General features: G+C 46.8%; 1 protein-coding gene and 1 pseudogene across 2 annotated transcripts in view; both read left to right on the forward strand.

Annotated features, from left to right (window-relative positions):
• The first annotated feature begins 835 nt into the window (after positions 1-835).
• Positions 836-932, forward strand: LOC136147557 (U6 spliceosomal RNA; annotated as a pseudogene).
• Positions 933-18,369: 17,437 nt separating this feature from the next.
• Positions 18,370-25,144, forward strand: part of ACAN (aggrecan) — a 68,903-nt gene continuing 62,128 nt past the window's right edge. For both annotated transcript variants that reach the window (XM_065906760.1, XM_065906761.1), the window contains exon 1: positions 18,370-18,695. The gene's annotated coding sequence lies outside the window, so the exon portion shown is untranslated. The remainder of the gene's footprint in view (positions 18,696-25,144) is intronic.

Consider the following 25,144-nt stretch of genomic DNA (forward strand, 5'->3'; position numbering starts at 1 on the left):
CTGTGGAGCAACTAAGCCCACAAGCCACAACTACTGAGCCTGTGTGCTACAACTACTAAAGCCCGAGTGCCTAGAGCCTGTGCTTTGCAAAAGGAGAAGCCACTGCAATGAGAAGCCCTCACACCACAATGAGGAGTAACCCCTGCTTGCCACAACTAGAGAAAGCCTGTGCAAAAGCAATGAAGGCCCAGCATAGCCATAAATAAATAAATAATTTTAAAATAAATTTTAAAAAAACACATGATCCATCCATGGATGAGTGGATAAACAACCTACACGCTGATTTTCAACAAAGGAACCAAGGTAATTCAATGGGAGAAACCGGTCTTTTCAATAAATGGCACTGAAAAAACCTGAATACCTGTAAGAATAAAAGTTAATCTCAGCTCTTACATCACACACACAAAATAACTCAAGATGTAACACAGACCTAAACATAAAAGTTAAAACTAGCAAACTTCTAGAAGAAAACAGGAGAAAATCTTTGTGACCTTGGTAGGCAAAGATTTCTTAGGTAGTGAACAAAAAACACTAACTATATAGGGGAAAGTTGGAAATCTGAACTGTATCAAAAGACTTCCACTCTTTGAAATTCGCTGTCAAGGAAATGAAAAGGAAAGCCACAGACTGGGGGAAAAGATTTGTAGTATTTATATTTAACAAAGGACTTATATCCAGAATAAACAAGGAACTCTTAAAGTTCAGTAAGAAATTAAACAACATTTCCTACATACACAATGGGCAAAAGTTTGCACAGCTGTCTGAGAAAGATATACAAATGACCAATAAGCACACCCAAAAGTGCTCAATTAGGAAAATGCAAATTGAAACCACAGGGGAGTACCTCTACACATTCAAAAATTAGAATACAGAGATAAGGACGGCCCCTGTGCAAGGATGACATGCAAAATCATGAAGCATTCCATATTTTTTGACAAGACTTAGGTTGGTAAAAATTGTGACACAACATTTGAAGAATCATGTTAATTTTCAATACAAAATTAGAAAATAAAAATGAAAGACTTCAGTAAATCTACAACTTTACACTTAATATCTACACTTTACACTAAATATCATTTTGGTTCATGTTTAGCTATTTCTATAGATAAAACTACTACAGATTTTCTGATCTTCCAGTACTTTCTGATCTTCCAGTACTAGTAAAGTATCACCTATGTACATCACTTATCACAAGCTTTTTAAATTATTTTGGCTGCACTGGGTCTTTGTTGCTGCAAGAGGACTTTCTCTAATTGTGGTGCAGGGACTTCTCATTGCCATGACTTCCCCTGTTGCAGAGCATGGGCCCTAGGGCACACAGGCTCAGTAGTTGTGGCACATGGGCTTAGTTGCTCCAAGGCACGTGGTATCTTCCCAGATCAGGGATCGAACCTGTGTCCCCTGCATTAGCAGATGGATTCCTAACCATTGGACCACCAGGGAAGTCCTTATTTTTTTTTTAAAAAAAGAAACATTTTTTTAAACAAGTAAGTGTTTTTCAAATAAAGTTGAATATATGTATGTCCTATATATATTTAGTATATTTATTATATATATAGTACATATAAATTTATTAAATATAACCTATAACTCTAACATAAATATGTGCATTTATTATAGATTCTATAGATTATAATTTCAATTAAAGTTGAATTACATATTTTTATTTATTATATATAATATACATATATAATATATGAAAGACTGACAAAATCATGTGTTAGTGGGAACCAAAGTAATAGAACTTTCATACACTGTTCATGGGGATTCAAACTGGTATAACCACTTTGGGAAAGTATTTGATAGCTTCATATTAATTTAAACATACACTTATAGCATAATCCAACAATTTCACCCCTGATTGTTACCCAAGAGAAATAGGATACATGTATACACACACACAGGAACTTGTTCATAACAGCTCTAGTCACAGTCCTCTGAATCTGGAAACAATTCAAATATTCATCAATAGGTAAAATGAATAAACAAATCATGGTATATCCATACAGTGAAATATGACTGCAGTAATAAGGAAAATGAACTGTGAATACAAATATCATGGAGGAATATTAAAATCAATCCAAGCAAAAGAAATTAGACACAGAAAGTTATATTCCATGTGCATTAGTTTCCTTGAGCTGCTCTGAAAAATTACCACAACCTTAAAACAACTTTAGGTTGTTTAAAACATCCTAGGCTTAAAACAACAGAAATTTATTCTCTCAGAGTTCTGGATACCAGGAGACTAAAATCCACGTCCCAGTATAGCAGCCCTCCCTTCAGAGGCACTGGGAGAGAATCCGTTCCTTGTCTCTTCCAGACTCTGGTGGCTACCAGCATTCCTTGGCTTACGGCCACATCACTCCAATTTTTGCCACCGTCTTCACATTGACATCTCCCTGTGTATGTGTAGTGTTGAATCTCCCTCTACTTCTCTCTTATAAAAACATGTTCAATGGCATTCAGGACCCACCCAGATAATCCAGAATTATTTCCTCATCCCAAAATCATTAACTTAATCCCATCTGCAGAGATGGCATCAGTCACTTCAGTGTGTCTGGCTCTTTGTCACGCTATGAACCGTAGCCCACCAGATTCCTCTGTCCATGGGATTTCTTAGGCAAGAACACTGGAGTGGGTTGCCATTTCCTCCTCCAGGGAATCTTCCAGACCCATCAAACCCACATCTCCTGAGTCTCCTGCATTGCAGGCGGATTCTTTACTGCTGAGCCATCCAGAAAGCCCCAACTGCAGGGGCAGTTTTTCCAAATAAGGTAACATTTACAGGTTCCAGCAATTAGGACACATCTTTGGAACTACCATTCAACTTACCACATCACATGTTTCCATTTATATGAAGTCCTGGAACTAATCTCTAGAAACAAAAAGAAGTGGTCATCTGGAGCCAAGGAAGGTAGTTGATTAACTACAAAGGAACATGAGAGAACTTTCTGGTGTGAAGTAAATACTCCATATCATGATTGAGATGATGATTACATGACTGTAAAATTACCAAAACTCATCAAACTTTACCCTTACAATGGGTACATTTTATTACACATAATTATGCTTCAGTAACTTTACTTATTTAGTTTTGACTGTGCTGGGTCTTTGTTGCTGCCTGGGCTTTTCTCTAGTTGTGGTGTGCAGGCTTCTCACTGCAGTGGTGTCTCTCGTTGTGGAGCACAGGCTCTAGGGTGCACAGACTTCAGTAGCTGTGGCTCCCAGGCTCTAGGGCACAGACTCAGTAGTTGTGGTGCATGGGCTTCATTGCTCTGTGGCATGTGGGATCTTCCCAGATTAGGGATCAAACCCATGTCTCCTGCATTGGCAGGTGGATTCTTCAATGCTGAGACACCAGAGAAGCTCCATTAACGTTAATTGTAAAAGAAAGCAAACGAGTGAAGATTTAGGGGGTTCACCTTGTAAAGTCAGATTTGGCAAGTCAGGGGGTGAATTCTAAACAAATGGCCCAGGTATCTGGGAGGTAGGTGGTCCTGGAACCTCCCTGGAGAAGCAGGATTCTGGAAGGACTTCCCACATCCCGCTGCCTCCCTTCAGCTCCTCATTTACCTGAGAGCCAGGTGCTAACCTGGGGGTGCCCTGCTGTGGGGTGAGGTCCACAGAGAGATCAGGCTGTTGGGAGAGACACTCAAAACTAATTCCAGGACAAGGCACCTGTGACAACAAGTGACACATACAGAATCACAGAGGAATGTATTTGGGGATGTATTCTCACCCTGGATTATGATAGAACTCTCTAGATGGGGTAGCATTTGAGTGTGGGCCCTGAAAATGGGGCCAGGATTTTTCTTTAATCTTTTATTTTATTTATTTATTTATTTATTTTTGCCTGCACTGGGTCTTCATTGCTGTGTGTGTGTGTTCTCTAGCTGTAGCAAGCGAGGACGACTCTTCGTTGCAGTGCCCGGACTTCTCATTTCAGTGGTTTCTCTTGTTGCAGAGCACGGGCACTAGTCACTCAGACTTCAAGTAGCTGTGGCACTTGGGTTTAGTTGCTCCTCAGCATGTGAGATCTTCCTGGACCAGGGATCAAACCCATGTCTCCTGCACTGGCAGGCTTATTCTTAACCCCTAGACCACCAGGGAAGCCCAGGGCTGGGTTTTTACATGCAGAAATACCAATGCCAGTTTCTTCCTGCTCATAAACTTTTCGTATGCCCTGGGTCCTCTTGGCCCTCTCCCCATCTGACTCAAGCCTACCCAGGGTGGCCTCTCTAGGCATTCTGTTCTGTCTCCTTTCTTTTGCTCATGTTGGGCCATGTGTCAGTCATGCCAATCCCTTCTCTATTCTTCAACAATGAAGCCTCAACAACAGAACATGATCTTCAATAAGGCATGCTGGGGAGGCCCCTGTTTTAGAAAATCAGTCTGACTGTCTCTTTCCATGACTACTCCACCCCAGGTTCCAACCCACAGCTCCAGACAGGCCTTCATGTTCCCAGGGCTCTTCTTCTTTGACTTGAATTATTGGCCCCTTCCTGCATCTGTACTAGCTCTGGCTTCTCATGAAGACTTTACCCAGGTGAGCTCTGCCCTACCTAGTGCAGGGGTGCCATGGATGGTTAGACCTTCTCCTATGACCTTGTTCCTGAGCCCTACCTCAGTCCCCATCCCTAGGCCACAATACTTCAATTCCTAGGCTCTCAGGGCTGGACCCATGCCATGGCCCCAGGGCTTCCTTGGAACAAAAATGAAGCAATTTGAAACTTCTCAGGCTCTCATTTCAGCACAATCCCCTGGATTTCATTCTGTGTGCTTTGCCTAAGCAGACAGCTTGGAATCTCTTAGCCTATATCCTCCCCTTGTCTCCATAAGCCAGGAAGCTTCTCCTCCTTTGCTGAGTGAGAAAAGGCAGGCTTCCCAGAGACTGGGCCAAGCCACAACTAGGAAAGCTGAGCCCTATGGCTCCGAGTAGGCCTCCCTGCATTCTTGCTCTCACCATACAAAATGCTCCTTCATTTTCTTATGATCATTCCTTGTTTGTATCATTTTTAGGGGTCATCAGAGCTCCACACTGACCAGCTGAGCAGGAAGACCTGCAAGAGGTCCCCAGATGGGAAGTCCATAGCCTGAAAGACCACAACCAACTCCAGTGACGGCTCCACCTTCTGGAGTGTCCAGTGGCCTCCAAGATCTGGTTCCAGAAGACAAGAAATAAAGCCATGGGAAAGGAAGGGGTTCTTCTGAGGAGCTAACAGTTCTATAGCAAAGAGGAGATCTCACCCTGGCAAGCACCCTGAACCCACCACTTTGTGTCAAAGACTGAACATGTCCTAAGTGGGGCTTCCAGGTTCTGAAAGCCCAGGAAAGGAATGCAAGGAGGAGGTAGCCCTCCTCTCTTTCCAGAAGAGTGGAGGAAAGAGCATGGGCACATGGGTACTAAATGGGGTTCCATCAAATGTCCAAGACCCTTGTTGGAAGGTGAAGGCTGTTCTGGCAATAATTGGGGCCACCCAGGACCCCCCAGTGCACCATATCACCCTCACCTACTCTGAGTCCCCAGTGTCTGGGAGACATTCTGACCCCTAAAGAAAGGATCCCAGTGACTAAAATAGCCAGGTGGAATGCAAACCTTACTCCATCACTGAGAGGACTGACTAGAGACAGTAATGATGCCTTTCACAGTTTTCCAGCTTTTCATCCACCTGGCACTTAGCATTACACTTCCCCTCCCATGTTTGCTGGATAGGGGTCACATGACTAATTCTAACCAATAAGTTGTAACCAGAAATTTCTGTTCAGTCGCTAAGTTGTGTAAGGCTCTTTGCAACCCCATGGACTATAGCATGCCAGGCTTCTCTGTCCTCCACTATCTCCCAGAGTTTGCTCAAACTCATGTCTATTGAGTCAGTGACACTATCTAACCATCTTATTCTCTCTTGCGCCCTTCTCCTCCTTCCCTCAGTCTTTCCCAGCATCAAGACCATTTCCAATGAGTCAGCTCTTCCCATCAGGTGACCAAAGTACTGGAGCTTCAGCTTCAGGATCAGTCCTTCCAATGATACTCAGGGTTGATTTAATTTAGGATTGACTGGTTTGATCTCCTTGCTGTCCAAGGGACTCTCAAGAGTCTTCTCCAGCACCACATTTTGAAAGAATCAATTCTTCAGTCATCTTTATGGTCCAGCTCTCAAATCCATACATGACTACTGGAAAAACCATAGCTTTGACTATACAGACCTTTGTCAGCAAAGTGATGTCTCTGCTTTGTAATATGCTGTCTAGGTTTGTCATAGCCTTTCTTATAAGAAGCAAGCATTTTTTAATTTCGTGGCTGCTGTCACTGTCCACAGCGATTTTGGAACCACAAATGGCATGTGCCTATTCTGGGCTGGAGCATTTAATTGCTGATACACAACAGGACACTTTTTTCCCCTCTGCCATGGAACCAGAGGGGAATGTCCCAGATGGTAGCTGCTCCATCAGCCTGACCTGGAGGATAATGACATGGTGCAAAGTTCCCAACCATCCATATTATGGATGTGGGCAAGAACCAAATCTTTATTATTTCAAGTCACTAAGATTTGGGGGCTGTTGTTATTGCAGCATAACCCAGCCTATCCTGACTGAGTGCTTAATGTGTGCTAAGTCACTTCAGTCATGTCCAACTCTTGGTGACCCTATGGACTGTAGCTCGCCAGGCTCCTCTGTCCATGGGATTCTCCAGGCAACAATACAGGAGTGAGTGGGTTGCTGTGCCCTCCTCCAGGGGATCTTCCTGACCCAAGGATCAAACCCGAGCCTCTTGTTTCTTTTGCATTAGCAGGCGACTCTTTACCATTGAGCCACCTGGGAAGCCCAACTGACGCATGGGCCAAAGGTTAACTAGCACAACACAAGGTCAATATCACTATTCCCAGTGACCCACACTGCCTTGTTTCCCAATCATCCACTTTTAATTTTGAGTCCATGTCAACACCTCAGTCCTAACACAATGAAAGTGTCAGAATGCCACAGAATCCTCCTACCCAGCTTAAAGACTCCAAATTTATTATCTTCTCTAAGTCAAAGATGCCAGCTTTTCAGGATCTGGTAGATCCTAGTTGCATGTTAAGGTCAGGATTAGTCAGCTATAGGTGGCAAGGCTTGGGCTGCCAACCAAATACCAGAAGTTGAACTGTAACATGTGAACCGACATCAGACTCTGGAGCTCAAACACTTCTTGCCAGATTTGACTAAAGACAAACCAACTTCACCTCTTCCGAGGTTTCATCTTAGACAAGAAGAACTCCCACCTGTGGGTCCTGACTTGATGGATCACCATCTTAAGCTTCACGTCCTGATGCATCCTAGTGGTACTTCTGTTCTATTAATTTTCTAACTTGCTATCCATGGGATTTGTAGCTTCTAGTCTTTCTTTGCTGCCCACCCTTGTCAGCTCTAGCCTCAGGCCATGGTCTTGGCCTGCCATCACCCCCCACCCCCTCTTCCTGTTATTTAAACATTTCCTAACCCTGCCATCCCCAGGAAGTTCTCTTGGGTGATAGAGCCTAACTGATTGGTACTGAGGCCTCACCCTACCCACCCTTAGAGCTCCCCATCCATCCATTCCCATTCATCACTATACACTTTACACATCTTTACTGTCATATAAAGCTCTAACTCGACCATTTCAATCAAGCATGCAGGCAGAGGGAAAGAATATATGAATGTTTATGAGCCTCTGCAATGAACTAGCTTCTTTCCTTCACTCCTCTCTTCATTCAAGCAGGATGGTGAGAGGTTAAAGATACAGATTCTGGTACCTAATTATCTGGGACTGAACCTCTGCTCTGCCATTCACTAGCTATGATTTAGGCAAAGCACTTGACCTCTCCGGACCTCAGTTTCTTTTTTTTGGAAAACAGGAATAAGTTATGATGGCCATTAACAAATTATAAGATTACTACGGTTACTAAATGAGTCACTGGATGTCAAATGCTTAGAACAATGCCTAATACAGAGTGCTCAATGGATGTGAGTTATTATGATTTATCTCTGGAGTCTCTAAACGTGTCAGACACAGGAGAAACAAAGAAGAAAAAAGACCTATTCATTCATTCATTCAACAAATATCGATTGAGAGCCTGCGACTGACCCTCACTGAGCTGGGAGCTGGTGATATGTGTTCCTACCCTCATGAAGCTCAGAGTCTGGTAAGAGAGGGCGGGGGACACTACACGTAAACAGCTCAAAATACACACCAGCAAGGCGTGGGCTAGGCCAGGAAAGGAAGGAATGAGACGCCGTAATAGAAACTGGGGGCAGCAAAGAAGTTGGATGGTCAGGGAAGGCCTCTCTGATATTTAAAGTACAATATGAAGATGAAATGGAGCCAAAACACAGAGGGGAAGAGCAAGGCAGCTGGAGGGGACATGAGGTGAGAGAGGCAGGGCCAGGTCATTCAAGCTCTGTTGGCCGCTGTGTCCTGAATGCAACCAAAAGCCACTGGATGGCTGTAAGCAGAGAAGCAACAGGAACTCACCTGCATCTTTGTGTGGGGACATTGTCATTCTTCTTTCATTCATTTATATTTATTTATTTGGCTGTGTCATGTCCTAGTTGCCACATGCGAGATCTTCAATCTTCATTGCAGCATGCAGGATCTTTAGTTGGGGAGTGTGGGATGTAGTTCCCAGACAAGGGATGGAACCTGGGCCCCCTGCATTGGGAGTGCAGAGTCTTAGCCACGGGACCAGGAGGGAAATCCCTCCAATTCCTCTTTTACTAAAAAGGAAACTGAGGCCCAAGGTCACGCTTCTAATAAATGGTGCAGCTGGAAGTAGAACAGGTCTCGCAAGCCCCAGCTCAATGAACCTGCCAATTCACCACACACTGCTCACCCACCCATGCCCCATACAGTGGGAATCAAGTGCACAGGGTAAGTGCTCATTACCTTCAAATGCCCTTCACCTGCTCGTGGGGTCATGGCGCCTGCCTTGATTTAAACTCATACCACACCCAGGACTCTGCCATGTGCAATTGGCTGTCCAGTGAAAGGTTTCACATCAGTGGTTTCTGCAAATGAACTGCTTCCCCGCACTTCTTCCCACCACTGTTTCCATCCCCCGCAGTCACCAGAGTTGACACTCAAGCCAACAACCACAGGTAAACGTGTCTCTCCCTGGGACACAGAGTTAAACACACAACCACAGAGATGCGTCTTGGGCCCAGAATGGAAGGGACCAAGATGCCAGGGATGACAAATCTCCCAAGAACCCAGCTCAAAGCTCCCTCCCCTCAAGAGACACCCCTCCTCAAAATAGGCAGAGGGGTCAGGAAGACTCGTGCAAACAGCTGGTCCACAAAACCCCACTGTGTCCATGACTTTCCCCACCTTGGCACTTTCTATTTTTATCAGGAGGGTGAGAGGGGGTTGCCAGGCGGGGCTACGCTGCTGTTTATGTCTGAAATTTGAAAAGATGCACAGTGTACTTGGGAGAAGGCGTTTGCAGTTAAAGGAATTTTGAAGGAGAATTTCAAACCCAGCAGGGTGAATAGGTGCCTTGTCCTCTGGCTTTTGACTCTGGAAAAGCCACGTTTCCAACCAAGGCATACAGAGGGGCCAGAGACGGGGAAAAAAACGCATGGGTGTGAGATTTGGACAGGTAGTGGGACCCAGCTCACCTGGGCACAGGCAACAGCTGATTTTCAGACTGGGGGTACTGGGGGAGGATCCCCTTTGATGCTCCAATGTAATTTCTATTTATTTCTTCACCAGATAATTCATAGACCGCCTTGTCCTCTTACACTCCCCAATACACCCCCACTCACTGGTAGCCATTCTCTCCTCTGTGTCTGTCATCTTTCTCCTCTCTATTGGGGAGTTTTATTGAGTATTAACTTTATCAAGTATTAAATTTCTCATGGGCTTTCCTGGTGGCTCAGACAGTAAAGAATCTGCCTGTAATGCAGGAGACCAGTGTTCAATCCCTGGGTTGAGAAGATCCCCGGAGGAGGAAATGGCAACTCACTTCAGTATTCTTGCTTGGAGAATCCCATGGACAGAGAAGCCTGGTGGGCTCCAGTCCATCAGATCACAAAGGGTCAGAGATGACTGAATGACTAAGCATGCACACACAAATTTTCTCATATATTCATATTTGCTTCTTATGGCTTTAAACACTCTCATTTGTCAATTTTCTGTTTTTGAATTAAATCGTAAGTGTTCCCTTGGTAGCTGTATGGTGCGCACACACACACACACACACACACACACACACACAGCTTAGGACCTAGTCTACCATTTTACTCTGTAGGCATAACAGCGGGACTTGATGGTCCTATTCCTTCAATTGTGGAAAACGGGAAGCAAGAAAGAGCAATTAAATGACACCACCCCTAAGTTGAATGAATTTTACCATGTCCCTTTTCTTCATCCTTCAACGGTTAAAGTGGCTCCGAAACATCTCTGTGGAGAACTTCTAGCCTGAACTATACATGCCCTTATGAAACCAAGGATCCTCAGGAAGGCTGGCATGGCTTTTGTGGGGCTGGATATCTGACTTGATCCGGGACCTAAGAAGGACTTATGCCATGATTCCGTGGTGAGATCTGGCCAGTGTTTATAAAAAGATCATAGCTGTTGATCTCATTCATTTGGGCTTACAGGTAAATGTCATGAAGCGCCAGACTCATATCTTGTCTATAAGCTGCAAAAATGCAACAGTAGTTCAAAAAAGGAATTTAAAGACTTCCCTAGTGGTCCAGTAGTTAAGACTCTGCTCCCAATGCAGGGGGCACAAGTTCTATCCCTGATCAGGGAAGGTTACACATGCCTTGTGGCGCACCGCCCCTCAAAAAATCGTTAATTATGTTACTGAACACTGTGGTGACAAACAGAATTTAAAAGTTCATTAACCACAAAGTCCTAATAGCCACAAGATGCAACTGTCAAGCAATCAAACCCCAATTGTATCTATGGCTGATTGAAATTCATTACTTGACACTTGTCCACATTTCTTTTTCTCTAAAACCCCATTACCTGCATCACTTTTCTTTGGGTGTCAGGGTCTCCAGCATATCCTTGCATTTCTCTCCAAAGCCTCTTAACCTCCCTGTTTTCTGCCCTTCTACTTTCTCCCTTCATTAGCTACAGTACGAAATTAAAGTATATTTTAACATTTGTCAACAACAATTTAATGTTCCCTGTTCTTATATTGGGGGCTTCTGTGGTGGCTCAGCGGTAAAGAATCCACCTGCCAATGCAGAAGATGTGGGGTCGATCCCTGGGTCAGGGAGACCCCCTGAAGGAGGAAATGGCAACCCCTTTGAGTAGTTTTACCTGGGACAGCCCCTGGACAGAAGAGTCCTGGCAGGCTACAGTCCATGGGATTGTAAATAGTCAGACATGACTTAGCAGCAGCAGTTCTTATGTTAAATGCAGACGTGTGGAATTGCAGACCCAGCATTTCCCTGAGCCCCAGTACCAAATTTCTCTCTGCCGTCTGGCCGCCTCCCCCTGGGCGTCTCTCCACCTCGGAAAACCAAGCTTGTCTACAATGGGACTTGCTGTCTTGTCTCCCCAAGCCAGCTGCCCTTCCTCACTGGCCATTTCCTGATGGGACTCCCCATTTCCAGTCATTCAACTTCAGAAGGTTGAGATGATTCTTGATTCCTGCTTCTCTCTCTCTCCCTCAAGATCCAGTATCCTTGATTTTCCCTTTTGAATGTTCTTTCCTGTCCATTCTCACCATCATAGTATTTATCCAACCACCCATAGATGAATTTTGCTGATCCTTCAGTGTTTTGACACATGCAATATTTTAAATTTTTAAGTTAATCACCATTGATATCCCACAAAGATCTAGATATTTGGTTTCTCAAGGAAAACAACAACTACGGCTACTATTACCACTGCTAGTACATGACTAGCAACATGGAGCCTGAACTCCTAAATGGCAACATTCAGGTGAAGCTGGCTAGTGGCTTGTGGCTATCCCTTTGGACAGGCCACACTCTCTCCAGTTTGCCTCTGGTTTGAGTAAAAGAAGCCAAACAAAAAGGAATACTCATTGGAAGATGACATTTCTATCAATTAAAAAATAGACAAAATTGGTCCATCAGTAAGGTCAGAACAGTCATCTCCGGTGGGGGTGGGGGAGCGGGGAGGGGGCAGCTATTGACTAGAAGATGAACAAGGGAATGCTCTACACCCTGATTTGGTTGTGGTTACAACGGTGTTTGTAGATGTGAAAAAGTTCACTGATTGTATACTGAAGATGCACTTCATTCTATGTAAATGATACACCAAAAGGAAGGGAGAGGGAAAATGGTATAATGCCTAGGACCAGACACATAGTAGGTGCTCAATAAATGACTGATATTAACATTTTAGGTTCTGAAGCCAGGAGGCCTGGGTTAGATGCCTGGTTCTATCATTTAGCAACAACATGAACCTGAGCAGCTTCCCTGTCCTCAATTGCTTCATCAGTGAAATAAAGCCAACAAGACCTCATTGAGTCACTGTGAGGTTTAACGAAGCATTTAGCACAGGTCCTGGCACATAGTAAGCACCCAGTAAATATTACTGTGAAAAACAGAAAGTTCTGACACCGGTTACAACATGGATGAACTTTAAAGACATTATGCTAAGTGAACAAGCCGTCAATAAAGGACTAACACTGTGTAATTCCAGCCATACGAGCTACCTAGAGTAGTTGGACTCACACAGACATGAAGTAGACTGGTGGTTGCCGGGCACTGGGAGGAGAGAGGGCATGGGGAGTTTACTGTTTAATGGATAGAGTTTCAATTTGTGAAGGCAAAATAGTTCAGGAAATGGATGGCGGGGATGGTTGTACAACAGTATGTGTTTACTTAATACTGTGGAACTGTATATTTTAAATTGTTAAAATGATACATTTTATGTGTGCTTTATAATAATAAATAAATGACAAATAAATAAACACACCAATAAATATTACTATGATGATGACGCTGTGCTAACCCATGAAGAAACTGAAATCCCATTTTTTTTAAACTTGGAATTTTGAGACTAGTCAGACAGCCCTCCAGCATTTTAATAATGCCTACTTTTATGCCTATTTTTATGATTCTTTCAAGATCAAAATGCTAACAAGTAAAAGTCCTAAGAATAAAAAATAGTCTACTGAAATACAGCTTTGTCCCCTTATGTATTCTGGGTTTTCTCCTCTTGAAGGAATACACGGTAAGAAGTCAAATGAAAAAAAAAAAAAAAAAGAAGTCGAATAGATGAAGAGCAGTAACTAAAATGTCAAAAGGACTATCCCCCAGCACTGTATACCAAATGAGTGCCAGATTTTGTGGGGAAAAGCCATGCCTGTGTCTTAGCAGGTCATTTTCAAACTATGGAGTTGCTGTCTGTCCCTCTTTTGTTTCATTTCTAGCAAACATTTGTTTATGGGGTACTGTATTTGTTCATATAATACCAATTCTGTTTCTCTACTAAAAGGTGTAAAAATCTAGGAAAATTTCTCCAGAATGACACAATATTTATCAGTGAAAGGAAATAAAAAGATCGAGCCCAATGTGACAAGAGCTGGGCAGTCAGTTCCAAAGACTCTGATGGCTGGAATAAATGGAAAAACAAAGAAGAGCCAGCTCAGGTCCAGGTGTGGGAGCTGCCCTAGGATTCAGGGTGATGAAGAGATAAGATGGGGAGGCTCCGGGAGCTATGGGGTCTGGAGTTACCTAGAGAAGCATCCTTCTATCTCTCTTCTTACCCCAGACCTGTCATAACTGGTGATGATGATGATGCTATGATGATGACTATGATGGCAGAAACCAACACATGAACACCTCAATCAGCATCACTCCCTGCGTATCCTCAATAATAAAGCACAAGTGAGTCACGAGTGAAACGTTTGCCACGACTTCCTCTTTTATAAATGGCAGGGTTTATTGAAAATAGAATCTGCGATGAATTCAGGGGGAAAAAAAAAATCAAACTGAATCTTCAACAGAGTTTCCTCAAACACGCCCTTCAACTTCTATGTCTTAAGTGACACAGCACTTTCCTGTTACTGTACATCATTGTTCCACACAGTCCTGCGTAAAACTGTAAATGTTTCATTAACGTACCCCATGCTCTTTATTATTAGAACCTTTCCCTCTGAGTTCATCACTCACACATTGTTGAAGAAATAAAACAGCATTTTTCAAATGTTCCACTAGTTCTCAGAAGACTTGGCTTCCTGGTTCACAGTTCTGCTATAAGAAAGCTACTTCTATACCATATTTCTATGGTCCTTTGCTTCCAGAAAGGATCACAATGTTTTCTACACACATTACATGTAGTATTAATCATTGCCATGCTCTAGGAGGTGAGTCTTTTTAACTTCTTTTACAAATCCAGAGACCAGCAGACAGAAGAGAATGCACTTATTCAAGGACATCAAACTGCAGTGAAGGGGACCAGAGAAGAAAACGAACCACCTTTCGCCTTGAGCTAGATCATTCATTCAGTGCTGCCATCCCAGCTCCTATTCTAATTCTCATAACAATTCCATAAGTTTGCTCCATTTTACAGATGAGAACATCAAGACCCAGTGAGATTACACAACTTGCTCTAGATGTCTGTGCCAGAACTACGATTCATGTCCGATAGCTCTTGAACACACAGGGACCCTTCCCCTCCTCAACCCCGTTTTGTTGCTTGAGATAAGCCTTTTTGTGGTGGCCAGCCTGAGAACAGTCTGATGGTTTCAACTGTCCACAAGTTTCAGTATCAACTAAAAGCATGACGTAGTGCTAAGACTCAACAAACTTGTCTACGACCATCCCAAGCAGAGTTGGGCCTGGTTAGTATTTGAATGGGAGATTCAACAATCTCTGGTGGCATCGGTAGGTGCAAAGCACCCAAATGGTGAGAGGGAAAGGTTGTTTTGGCTCTGCCCTGGTCAGTCCACAGCTGATCTTGGGCATTACACATAGGAAATAGTTGAAAGACCTGTGGGCATTCCACTATGAGAAAAGACATAGAAACTCCTCTTGGGCTAAGTGAAGCCTGTCCTGCAGAGTGGGACAAATCTGTTGTTGTGGAGGGCAAGCTAGAACACTCACTCATACAAGGGTATTGGAAAGATGCTTCAGAGGAATTCTGCAAACATCTTATACTTGAACTGGTGAGGCATTTATATGGCATCACCATGACAGGGTCAATAACAAGCACTCCATGGTAATACAGTTACACGGACCAGGAGACTGGCCATTCTCTAAGAGTCAATTTAATGGAGAGTGGAAACCAGCTTCCAAGATGCCTCTCAGCCATCCGCAGACCCATATTCACACCTTTGTGTGTCCCTTCTCACACTAGTTCAAGGCTGGCCCTATGTGACCAACACTCTACAGTGAACATGACCATCTGTGACTTCCAAAGCTAGGGCATAAAAGCATTGTGGCTTCCCCTTAGGCTCTGGCATTACTCACTGTCATGGAAGCCAGGTGTCATGCCATGAGGGGCTGACAGGGCCCATTCAGAGGTGACCTGAAGCCACTGACCAAGAGCCAATCCATGTGAGTGAGCCACCTGAGACCTGGATCCTCCAGCCTCAGCCAAGTCTTCTGATGATGGAGCTGCAGCTAACGTCTGGACCACAACCCTATGAGATGGCCCAAGCCAGAACTGTCTGGGCTAGCTTCTCCCAAATTCCTCATCCATAGAAACCATGAGAGACAGTGACTTAAGCCACCAAATCTTGGGGTCAAGTGACACACTGCCATAAAAACTGGGATATGGAGCCATGGTATCCTAGAAGGGCTGTCTCAAGTGCCCTGTCCTGGAACTTAGCCCCAGCCCGAGTGAAGACCCAGAAAAAGTTGTCCTCAACATTCTCTAAGAGCCCTTCCTAGCTCAGAGATTCTCTTGTTCTGTAATTCTGTGACTGAATGAGTAAACCTGCTGGAAGATGCTTCTCAAACATAAGCAGATACAGAAGACACCTGGGGGACCTTATTAAAATGCAGATCCTGAATCTGGGGTGGGCCTGAGGGTCTGCATTTCCAAAAAGCTCCAGCTGACCCTGCTAGCACATCAACAAGTCTGAGCAGCAAGAGGTTAGGACTTCCCAATGACAGCAGACCAGTCCAGGACCTGGAAAAGGAAGGGGGCAAACTACAAAGTGTTCAGCAGAGGAGGGAAAACCAGGATCAGAAATACTACACAAGACTTCTCTTGTGTAGACACCTGCATGGAATAGGGGAATATCCATATGCCACCAAGGGCTTTCAGACACTCTAGTCCTTTGATTTGCTGAACACAGTCTTTAAAGTGTTCAAATGCTTTCCCATCATGCTGGGTTTTCTGTAGCCTGTAAAGGCAGGCAGTGTGCAGTCATGCCAACCCACACTCATTCACTACCTCTCAGTATCTTGGTGTGTAAAATGGGAATAAGAGCCACCTACCAGGCTGTATCAAGCAGTGTCTGGCACGCAATAGGTGTCTATTATATGCTTTCTAGCCTCAATACAAACTAGAGGATCAATAAACATTCATTCCCTTCATTACAAAGATTAACTACCTAATTAGTATTTGTTCTTGAATATGAATTATCCTTCACTAACCCCACCTGTCCTGAGACATATGTCAGACAGGACCCATTTCACAAATAAGGGTATGGTTTGTTCTCATCAGACAGCATTAGCTGAATGAATACTGACAGGGGAATCCATGACTTTCCTGTTTGAATTTTAAGGATTGTCTTTTTTCTAGAAGGGTCATTTCCTCTGGTCTGGACACTGAGGTCAGTAACTAGTAAGATTTCGTCCCAAAGACACTGTTTTCCTGCGAGGGGTTCTGAGCACCATCTTGTCAGCAGTGCCCAAAGTGTTCTGCAACTTAGATACCTGACTCAGAAAAACCAATAGACTCGGGTAGAAAAGGGGTGAAGTCAGAGTCGGCAACCACGGGAACACCTATAGCCCAGCTCCCAGGACCAGCGGGTGGATTGGGCGCCACACGCTCCTCAGGCCCAGGACAGAGAAGGGGATGGGGGTGGTGGCAGCTCCAGAGAATGTGCTGGGCCAGAGCCAGTCCTGCCCCTCCAACAGGGGGAATACCCACACAATTCTAGAGTAGTCACACTGGGGAAACTGAGGCAGTCTGGCCCCCTTTAATGGAGGAAAAACTGGGTCTATTATCTCCCTAATGGGCAGCCCACAAAGATCCCACCCCCTGTGCTTCTTCATTCAGTCCCTACCCAGTGATGGGTGTAGAGGCTTCCACCACACTGACCAAAGCCGCTAAATCCTAGTGTCAGCCACCAGCATCTTCCTCCCTAAGGATGCTGAAGGCCGCCAGCCAGCCTGCGTCCCCCAAAAGTGCTGAGGCTGAACCAGCTCGCATAGCAGCAAAGAGAGTGTAACTTTGGGTATGAATTCAGACCTGCCTTGAGAGGTAATCCCATCACCCTCTGAGCCTCAGTTTTCACTTTTTTTTTTTTTTTTTTTTTTTTTTTTTGCGGGTGGTGAAGAGTTGTAATATGTAGCTCCTTGGGCTCTTTGGGAAAATTAAATGAGATATTAACGTGTATTAAGCAACCAGCTCACAGAAAGTCTTCAAATGCTGTTAGTTCTTTTATTCTTTTGCCTGGAATCAAAATTAAGGAGGGTGTTGTCTGCAGCTACTGGAGAATTCCTGCTCCGTTTGAAATATCCTTGTCTGTCTCTCCTGGATTGTGAAGACCCTCAGCCTTTGGAGCTGAGGCTTCCAGCCCCCAGCACGCCTTCCCGCAGTCCCCGAACCTCCTTTGCCCCCTCCGTACTCCCCTGCCCTCTCGGCGCACCCCTTCCCCAAAAACTTTCAGCCAGTTCCCCAGGAGGGTCCTTCCGGAACGCCGCCCGGGAGCAGGGGGCCGCGCCCCTCGCTATCGCATCTAGCGGAGCATCAGCCGCAGACCCGGCGCGCGCGCGGGGGAGCCCGGTCCGGCCGTGGCGGCCGCGGAGCCCGGCCCGCCGGGGGCTACCAGCGCCGGTGCGGCTCTCCGGGGCCCCCTCCGACTGCGGAGCGGCCCGACCGCATTGCAGACGCGGGGCCCTCCAGCCCTTCCCGCGCCGCCGTCCTCCCGCCGGCCTCGGAGCTGCCGGGGCCGCGCCACCGTGGGGAGCGCTCCTCTCGCGCCCTGCGCGCCGGGCGGCTTCCCCAGCTGCGCGCCGGACCGGAGCCGGGGTCCTGAGAGCTTCAGCAGTCTCTGCCTTCCCCTCCCCCTGTCGGCCGCCCCTCGGGTCCCCGGGGGTGGGGTTTCCCTTCGCGCTCGACCCCCCCGCCCCCTCCCGGGCCCTCCCCTCCCCCGCCCGCCCCTATGTATGTGTCACCGCGCGCCGTGCCCGCCCGCTCGCCCGCCCGCCCACCTACCTTTCCGCCGCTCCAGAGGGGGCTCGCAGAGCTGAGGACGCGCGCGGCGCTGCTCAAGGTCTCTCTCTCAGCACCCTCGCCGGCCGGCATCTGACACGGGTGCCAGGGGGCTCCGGGCGCCTTTCAGCATCCCTTCCCCAGGCCGGCCGGGACTCCGCTACCCAGACGCCGCCGCTGCGGCCACCGCCCGAGGGGACCTGCGGACAGGACGCCGGCAGGAGGAGGGGTGCGCAGCGCCTGCCCAGAGCGTCTCCCCCGCGGCGTGGCCAGACCCGGGCCTCCCGGCCCCAGGTGCCCCCGCTGTCTCGCCAAGTGTATGGGACTGAAGTTCTTGGAGAAGGAAGCCCAACTCTTGAAGGTAACCGTCTCCTGCCCTCCAGAGGGAGGCTCTCTCAGCGCGCCTGGCGAGCCGGGGGAGATGCTGTGGCTCCCCCTCTGTGCCGGAGGCTGCTCTGCCTCGGTCTCCCCCTCTCCCGGGAGGCGTGTGCTGCGGACCCCCGACATCCACCCGCTGCACCCGTAATGGACTTGGGCAAACTTTCTGGCTGTTGCAGACTCAGCGTGGATGGGGCGAGGGAACACGTGATGAGGGGCTCCTGTCTCCCGGTCCGCAGAATGAAGGAAGAGAGAGCAAAGGAGCCTTCGCTCCAAACTCCCGTCTGTTTTCAAGTCTCGGGGTCTGGGAGGAGCTATAGTGGACAGAGTAGCTGCTTCAGAGTCAGAGAACTGTGGGTCCCAATCCCGCTGGGCTACTTTTGAGTTGAGGGGGTTGGGGAGATGCTTCATCTTCTGGAGCCTTCGCCTGTCCTCTGTCTGAGGGGAAAGAGGAGGCTTCCTGACAGCAGAGTGGTTGGACACTAAATGAAATGACAAGGCAGGGTGTCAGGTACCCAGCAGGTGCCTAAGCAGAGGCTGAGAGAACTCCCCCATTTGGTCCCACTTTCTTGGTCACTGGGCACCTGGAGGTGGGGAAAAAGCCGGGAGGAATTGGCAGAACCTGGGACAGGGCGCCTGAGCTGCCCACAAGAGAGCCAAGAGCAGTGCTCTGAACATGCCACCCAGGAGGAGCATTCCTCAAGGAAGAGGAGGAGAGATGAGGCCCCATGGCCACAGGTATCCTTTCCATCTCTAGGTTCCCCTACAGGAGAAGCCAGTGATGGTGGAGCAGGATGGGATAACCCCGGTTACCCCTGGGGTTGGGTAGGCAGTTGTCAATGTCAGTGGAACCCATGTCCTAGGCTAGAGCAGACTGTAGGAGTGGGAGTCATCTCTTATAAGGGGACAGGATCCAACCCAAACTTTTTCTTCATTCTCCTCCTTGCAGTCATAAGCAGGGTTCTGATGGGGTTCTTCGAGGGTTTCACCACTAAGGAAGCCAGGGTTGTGCATTTTGATCGATGTGTAAATACTATGGGAGTGGCTGGCTGCCAGGAGGGAAGAGAGGAAAATGCAAAGCTAAATTGGGTTAGTGTGACGTTTCAGGTCTTGGATGCTGCAGTGGGTGGGTGTGTGACAGTCTGGGGGAACCCTGAGCCTTGGAAACACTCTCATCTCTGGGGAAAGTGATTCCAGAAATGTCTAAAGGGGATGGGTAGGACTAGAATGTAGGTTTTCTGAGGCCACAGTCGATCACTAGTCCTGACTGAAGGGTCCAGACGTCTAGGATCAAATCCTTCTCTTTCTTCCTTGCCTTCTGGGTTGCCAAGGAGACAGGACAGTCAGGTTGCCTGGCCTCCTGGGCAAAGGGGCTTACAAGGCTCAGTGAAGTTTGATGTAAGGGTGTTGACCTGTCAATCACTGGGCCAGGAAGAGACTACCCAGGATGGAAAGGCAATAGGGGAGAATAGTCAAAGGCTTGTTAGAGGTGAGAACGTGGGGTGGGGGGAAATGATGATTTTAACCTGGAAGATAAAAGTACAGAACAAAAGATCTCTCCAGTTTAAAAAGTTTTGGATGAAGGATATTCAAAAGGAAGAAAATATCTCTCAGAGACATGCTGGAATTCCTCAGGTGACATAGAGTTGTGTTTAAATCAGTTGTACTTCTGCGCAGTTTCTAGCTCAACACCAGGCACATTCATTCATTCTCTGATATCTGCAAGCGCCACATAGGTACCAGCTCTGTGCTCAGTGCTGGCCCAGAGCAGGTCCTCTGTAAACGGAAGGTTTGACGTGGCCCAAACAAAGCTCTTAGCACAGTGCCTGCCACCAGACAAGTACTCAAAGCTGTTTGATATTATTATTATTACTGATTTTAATATTAAGTAGAAGGTTTTCTTTCACTAGAAATTTTCAGTGAATTTCATACTTAAATTGGGATTCTCCCTTTATTATCTGAGAGCCCTCTGTTCAACAGCAAAGAATTCAGAAAGGGAAAACATATATTATTACTTCTTTGGGGTGGGGAGTCTGTGTGTTTGAGGAGTGAGAACCTGTGCTGTCTGAGCTCTTCCTCACACCTATGCACACATTTTGCCCATGTCACCTTCTCACATGCACAGTCCCATCCCAGGCAGCCTGCACCCCCACCTGCTGAGATGGGGCGTTTCTCCATCCTCACAGACCCAGAATGGCCTGTCAGAGTCCCCAGTCAGAGTTGGAATCCAAGAGAGAACTCACCTAATGAGCTGGTAGAGAAGAGCCATGTGGCTGAGAAGCCTGCCAGCCAAGGCAGACACGGGTTCGAATCCCAGCTCAACTAACTTCTGGCCACATGACTTTATCTTACTTAGCCTCCCTGAGACTCAGTTTCCTTTTCTCTAAAAAGGGGAGGAAAATCTCCAATTGGGGATTTTTATGAGGATTAAAAGATATAATATAATGCCTTGTTCAGCTCTCAGCAGGCACCACAAACCTGAATTCCTCTCCTCTAGTGGTTTCTAGCCACCCCCTTCACCCCAGGGTCCCAATTCTGTCTCAGTGAAAGACCATGTGTTCAAATTTTGATGTGGATTTTTTTTTAACGATCCCTTCTAGAACCTGGTCCCTCTCAAGGCCCCCCTTGTTAGATGCTAGGAAGACCTCAGCTGAGCCAAGGGAAGCCCATGGGCCCCAGTTAGAAGTGTCATTTTTAGCCTGTTCCCACAAGAACATCTAGCACAGGAGTTGTCCAACTGCCAGTTTTGAAACCAATTTAGTGGCAGTTTAATGAAATAGGAATAGTGTCTCCCATGCTGCAAAGGTAAGTATTGCTTCTAGAAACTTCGCTTTCTGGTAGAACTTTGCAGTTCTACAGAAGCATATTTGTGTTGACAATCTACATGTATATGCATTAATGTACACAAATTTGGTATTTGTGTAATGTATTTCTCACTGGGGGTTGCAATCAAAAGAACTGGAAAGCCACTGGTCCCGATGATGTTTTCGTCTCTGAGAAACTCCTGCCTCATGGTCCCAGCTGGCAGGCACTGGGGCATCCTTGCTGCCCTTGTAGGAACAAGACCCTTAAGTATCTTGGAAGACGGAAGCTGGAGGTGGGAGTGAAGGGCAAGTTCAAGGAAGAGGACAGGCCTGCTTAGAAGTAGAGCAGGCGAGGGGACAGGGCTAACTGGCTGCCCTTGGAAAGGGAAGCGGGGTCTATGGATGGGAACACATCTTGAAACAGGAGCTGTCCTCTACTGCTGTCACCAGGCCACCTCTTGGCCATGCTCCCATCATATTTGATGGGAGCTTTACTGCCACGCTTAAGAAAGCCCTGTTCCAGGGGGCAAAGGCCAGGGTTGTCTGTGTGGCATCTGCCCTGGGGTGCTGGGGTGGGGACTGCAAAGGATCAGCTGCTGGGGGTGGAGCAAAAGTAGGGTTCGGGGGAGGGCGCGGGATTGAGGCAAAGGGAGGCCAGAGAAAGGGGGAATTTGTAGGGAAAGCGGTAAAACGGTTCCTTTTTTCAAAAGTTGAATCCAGGGCAAGAGCGGAAACGGTAGGGTTTACTTTTAAAAACTCAGAGGCTTCTTGTAAGCGGCCTGAGTGTGTGTGTGTATGAGTGTGTGTATGTGTGTGCTGGGAGGGCGGCCCTGCGGGCTGGCCTGGGTGTGTAAGAGGCGACTTTTCTCCCTCTCAATGGCCTTACAGTGTACCCTAAAGAAGCTTTTTGTTAAACTCATGAATAGGTGGATTTGGGGTGTGTGGTGCTGGGCACCACGATTGGGATATTTGGTTACCTTTGAGGTTGCATGTTTTTCCTTTTAAGACACACACTCTGAAAAGGAGCCACCTCTACTGCATAGGGTCTTGGGGGGAGGCGGCGAGGGGGGAGCACTTGCCTGTGTCTCTGTAATTGATTTGACTTGAGGAGCGTGGATAAAGAAGGATAAACTCAAGACTGGGCAGATCTCAGTGTCCAGCTTGTGGGGAGACAGCCTCTCTTCTGTCTAGGGCTGACACTCTTCTCAGCCCCTGGACTCTGGGCCTCAGAAATGAAACATGGCAGTTCGCAGACCACTGATGTCCAGGGCTTCAGGGCCAGGGAGGACCCTCATTTAAGAGATGGCAAAGGGGGACTGAGGCCTAAAAAGGAAAAGGTATTGTGCACCAGGCCATGCAGGTCGATGAGGATCTGGATGGGAACATCGCCCTTCAGGCCCTCATCCTGAAACATACCATGTTCATGGAAACCTCATTCATTCATTCATTCATTCATTAACTCTTTCAGCAGCACTTGCCACATGCCAGGCACTGCAGTAGGTGTGGATAACACAGCAGTACGTCAAACAATTTGCTCTTCCTGCCCTCCAGCTGCCCATGGTCTAATGGGGAAGGCAGGTTATAATCAACTTGACCCTGACTCCTCATTTCTTTAAGACAGTGGTTCTAAACTGGAGAGCTGTTGTGCACCCCAGGGAATATTTGGTCATGTCTGTAGATACTTAGTGTTGTCACTGTAGAGAGGAGTGATACTGTCTGTTGATCTTTAGTGGGTAGAGACCAAGGATGCTGCTGAATATGTCTGATGCACAGAACAGTGCTTCACCTCAACAAGAGAGAATTACCCAGCCCCAAGTGTCAATAGTGCCAAGATTAAGAAACCCTGCTCCAGACCTTCATTTAGTTGTTGGGTCAGGCCATGCCCGACTGTGTCTAACAGCAGGAAAGTAAGCTGGGGGATAGAGGGCAAGAAGAGAGAGTGTGGCAGGTGAGTAAGAGTAAGACAACAAATGAAAAAAAGAGCCAGGGCCACAGAGGTAAAGTAGAGATAACTTGGACTTTGGTGGCCCAGATCCAAGTTGAAATCCTAGCTACAAGCACTTGGGCAAGTCATCAGCTCTGAGCCTCAGTTTCTGCGCCTATGAAATGTGGCTTGTGAGATAGCTTGAGAGAATTCAAGATAAAGCAAATAAAGGACCTGACACACAATACAATAAAATAGCAGCTGTTATTATTATCTGAGATTTTTAAAGGTCCCACTCTGGAAAGTTACCGCATCAGCTGGTGTAGACATGTGATTATAAGGTCCAAGAAGTTTGCTGTTTAGAGCACAGTTGCCATAGTAATGCCTTCTGCTTGTAGGGGTGGGGGGTTAGCTCCTCCTCCTCATACATATAGCTCTCAGCAAGGGGTGAGAAGATGGGTAAGGCTTTGCTTCAATGAGAAGCCCAGTGTGTGCATTCGCCACTGTGAGACACCCTGGACTTGGAGTCACATGAACTGAGTTGTGTAATGTGAGGAAATTGCTTCACCTCTCTGGGCCTCAGTTTCCTTTTCTGTAAAATAGAGATACTAAGTCGTGTCCTCACAGGTCCAGATTAGTGAGAAGTTACTGTCCAGGAAGCTGCCTGGAGGGGGTACCTGTGAAGCCCAAGCTGGTTTTGTATCTGGTGTACATTGTACCTAAGCCAGTACTGGGCACACACAGACAGGCTGAATGAATAAATGAATGAACAAACCAGTGGACTGTTGCTCTATAAACTCCTTTCAATTCTTGACGAGGAAAGTGCCAACAATACCCAGCTGGGCATCCTCCACTTTGCTGATCTATCCCAAGAAGGCCAGAAACCAGGACCTATGGTTCCCACTGCCTGCTAGGGTCAGGTTACTGCACCAGGCAACAGCTCCCTCTAGAGGGAACTGCAGATACAACCATTGAGCTGGGACAGCCCCAAGAGCTGGATCCCCATGGATAGAGGGAGGTAGAAATGGGACCTTAGAACTGAAAAGAGGACCAAATCAGGATCAGGCACCCAGAGACTTATCTCAGTGCAGGCATGTCATTGAATCCTTTCTTTAAAATGGGACCATTTGTCACTCATATGGAGTTGAAATAAAGTAAGACCTAACTGAAAGCCACTATCCAAATGGGTGGATTTGAGAAATCCAAGTGACTCACTGGTAAAGAATCTGCCTTCCAATGCAGGAGACGCGGGTTCTATCCCTGGTTTGGGAAGATCCCCTGGAGATGGAAATGGCAACCCATTCCAGTACTCTTGCCTGGAAAATTCCATGGACAGAGGAACCTGACGGGCTACAGTCCATGGTGTTGATTGAGGGACTGAGCAGGAACAAACTTCTCTGAGCCTTCTCATAATCATGAAGCCTCAGAGCACAGGGGGACTTAGGGAGAATTTAAATCACCTCCCTGGGACACTTCCCTGGTGGTCCAGTGGTTAAGACTCTGCACTCTCAAAGCAGAGGACATGGGTTCAGGAGCTGCAAAAAATAATCCCCTGCCTCCTTCATCATACAGGGGAGGAGACTGAGTCCCAAAGAGGGGAGGGCACTGGACTTGGAGGGGGTGCAGGCTGCTCTTGGCAAAGTCATGGTTTTAACTAGGCTGCTGAAGCTCCTCCCTCCATGTCACATGTCACATTCAAACCAG

This window comes from Muntiacus reevesi, chromosome 15 (assembly GCF_963930625.1).
Source record: "Muntiacus reevesi chromosome 15, mMunRee1.1, whole genome shotgun sequence".
NCBI lineage: Eukaryota > Metazoa > Chordata > Mammalia > Artiodactyla > Cervidae > Muntiacus > Muntiacus reevesi.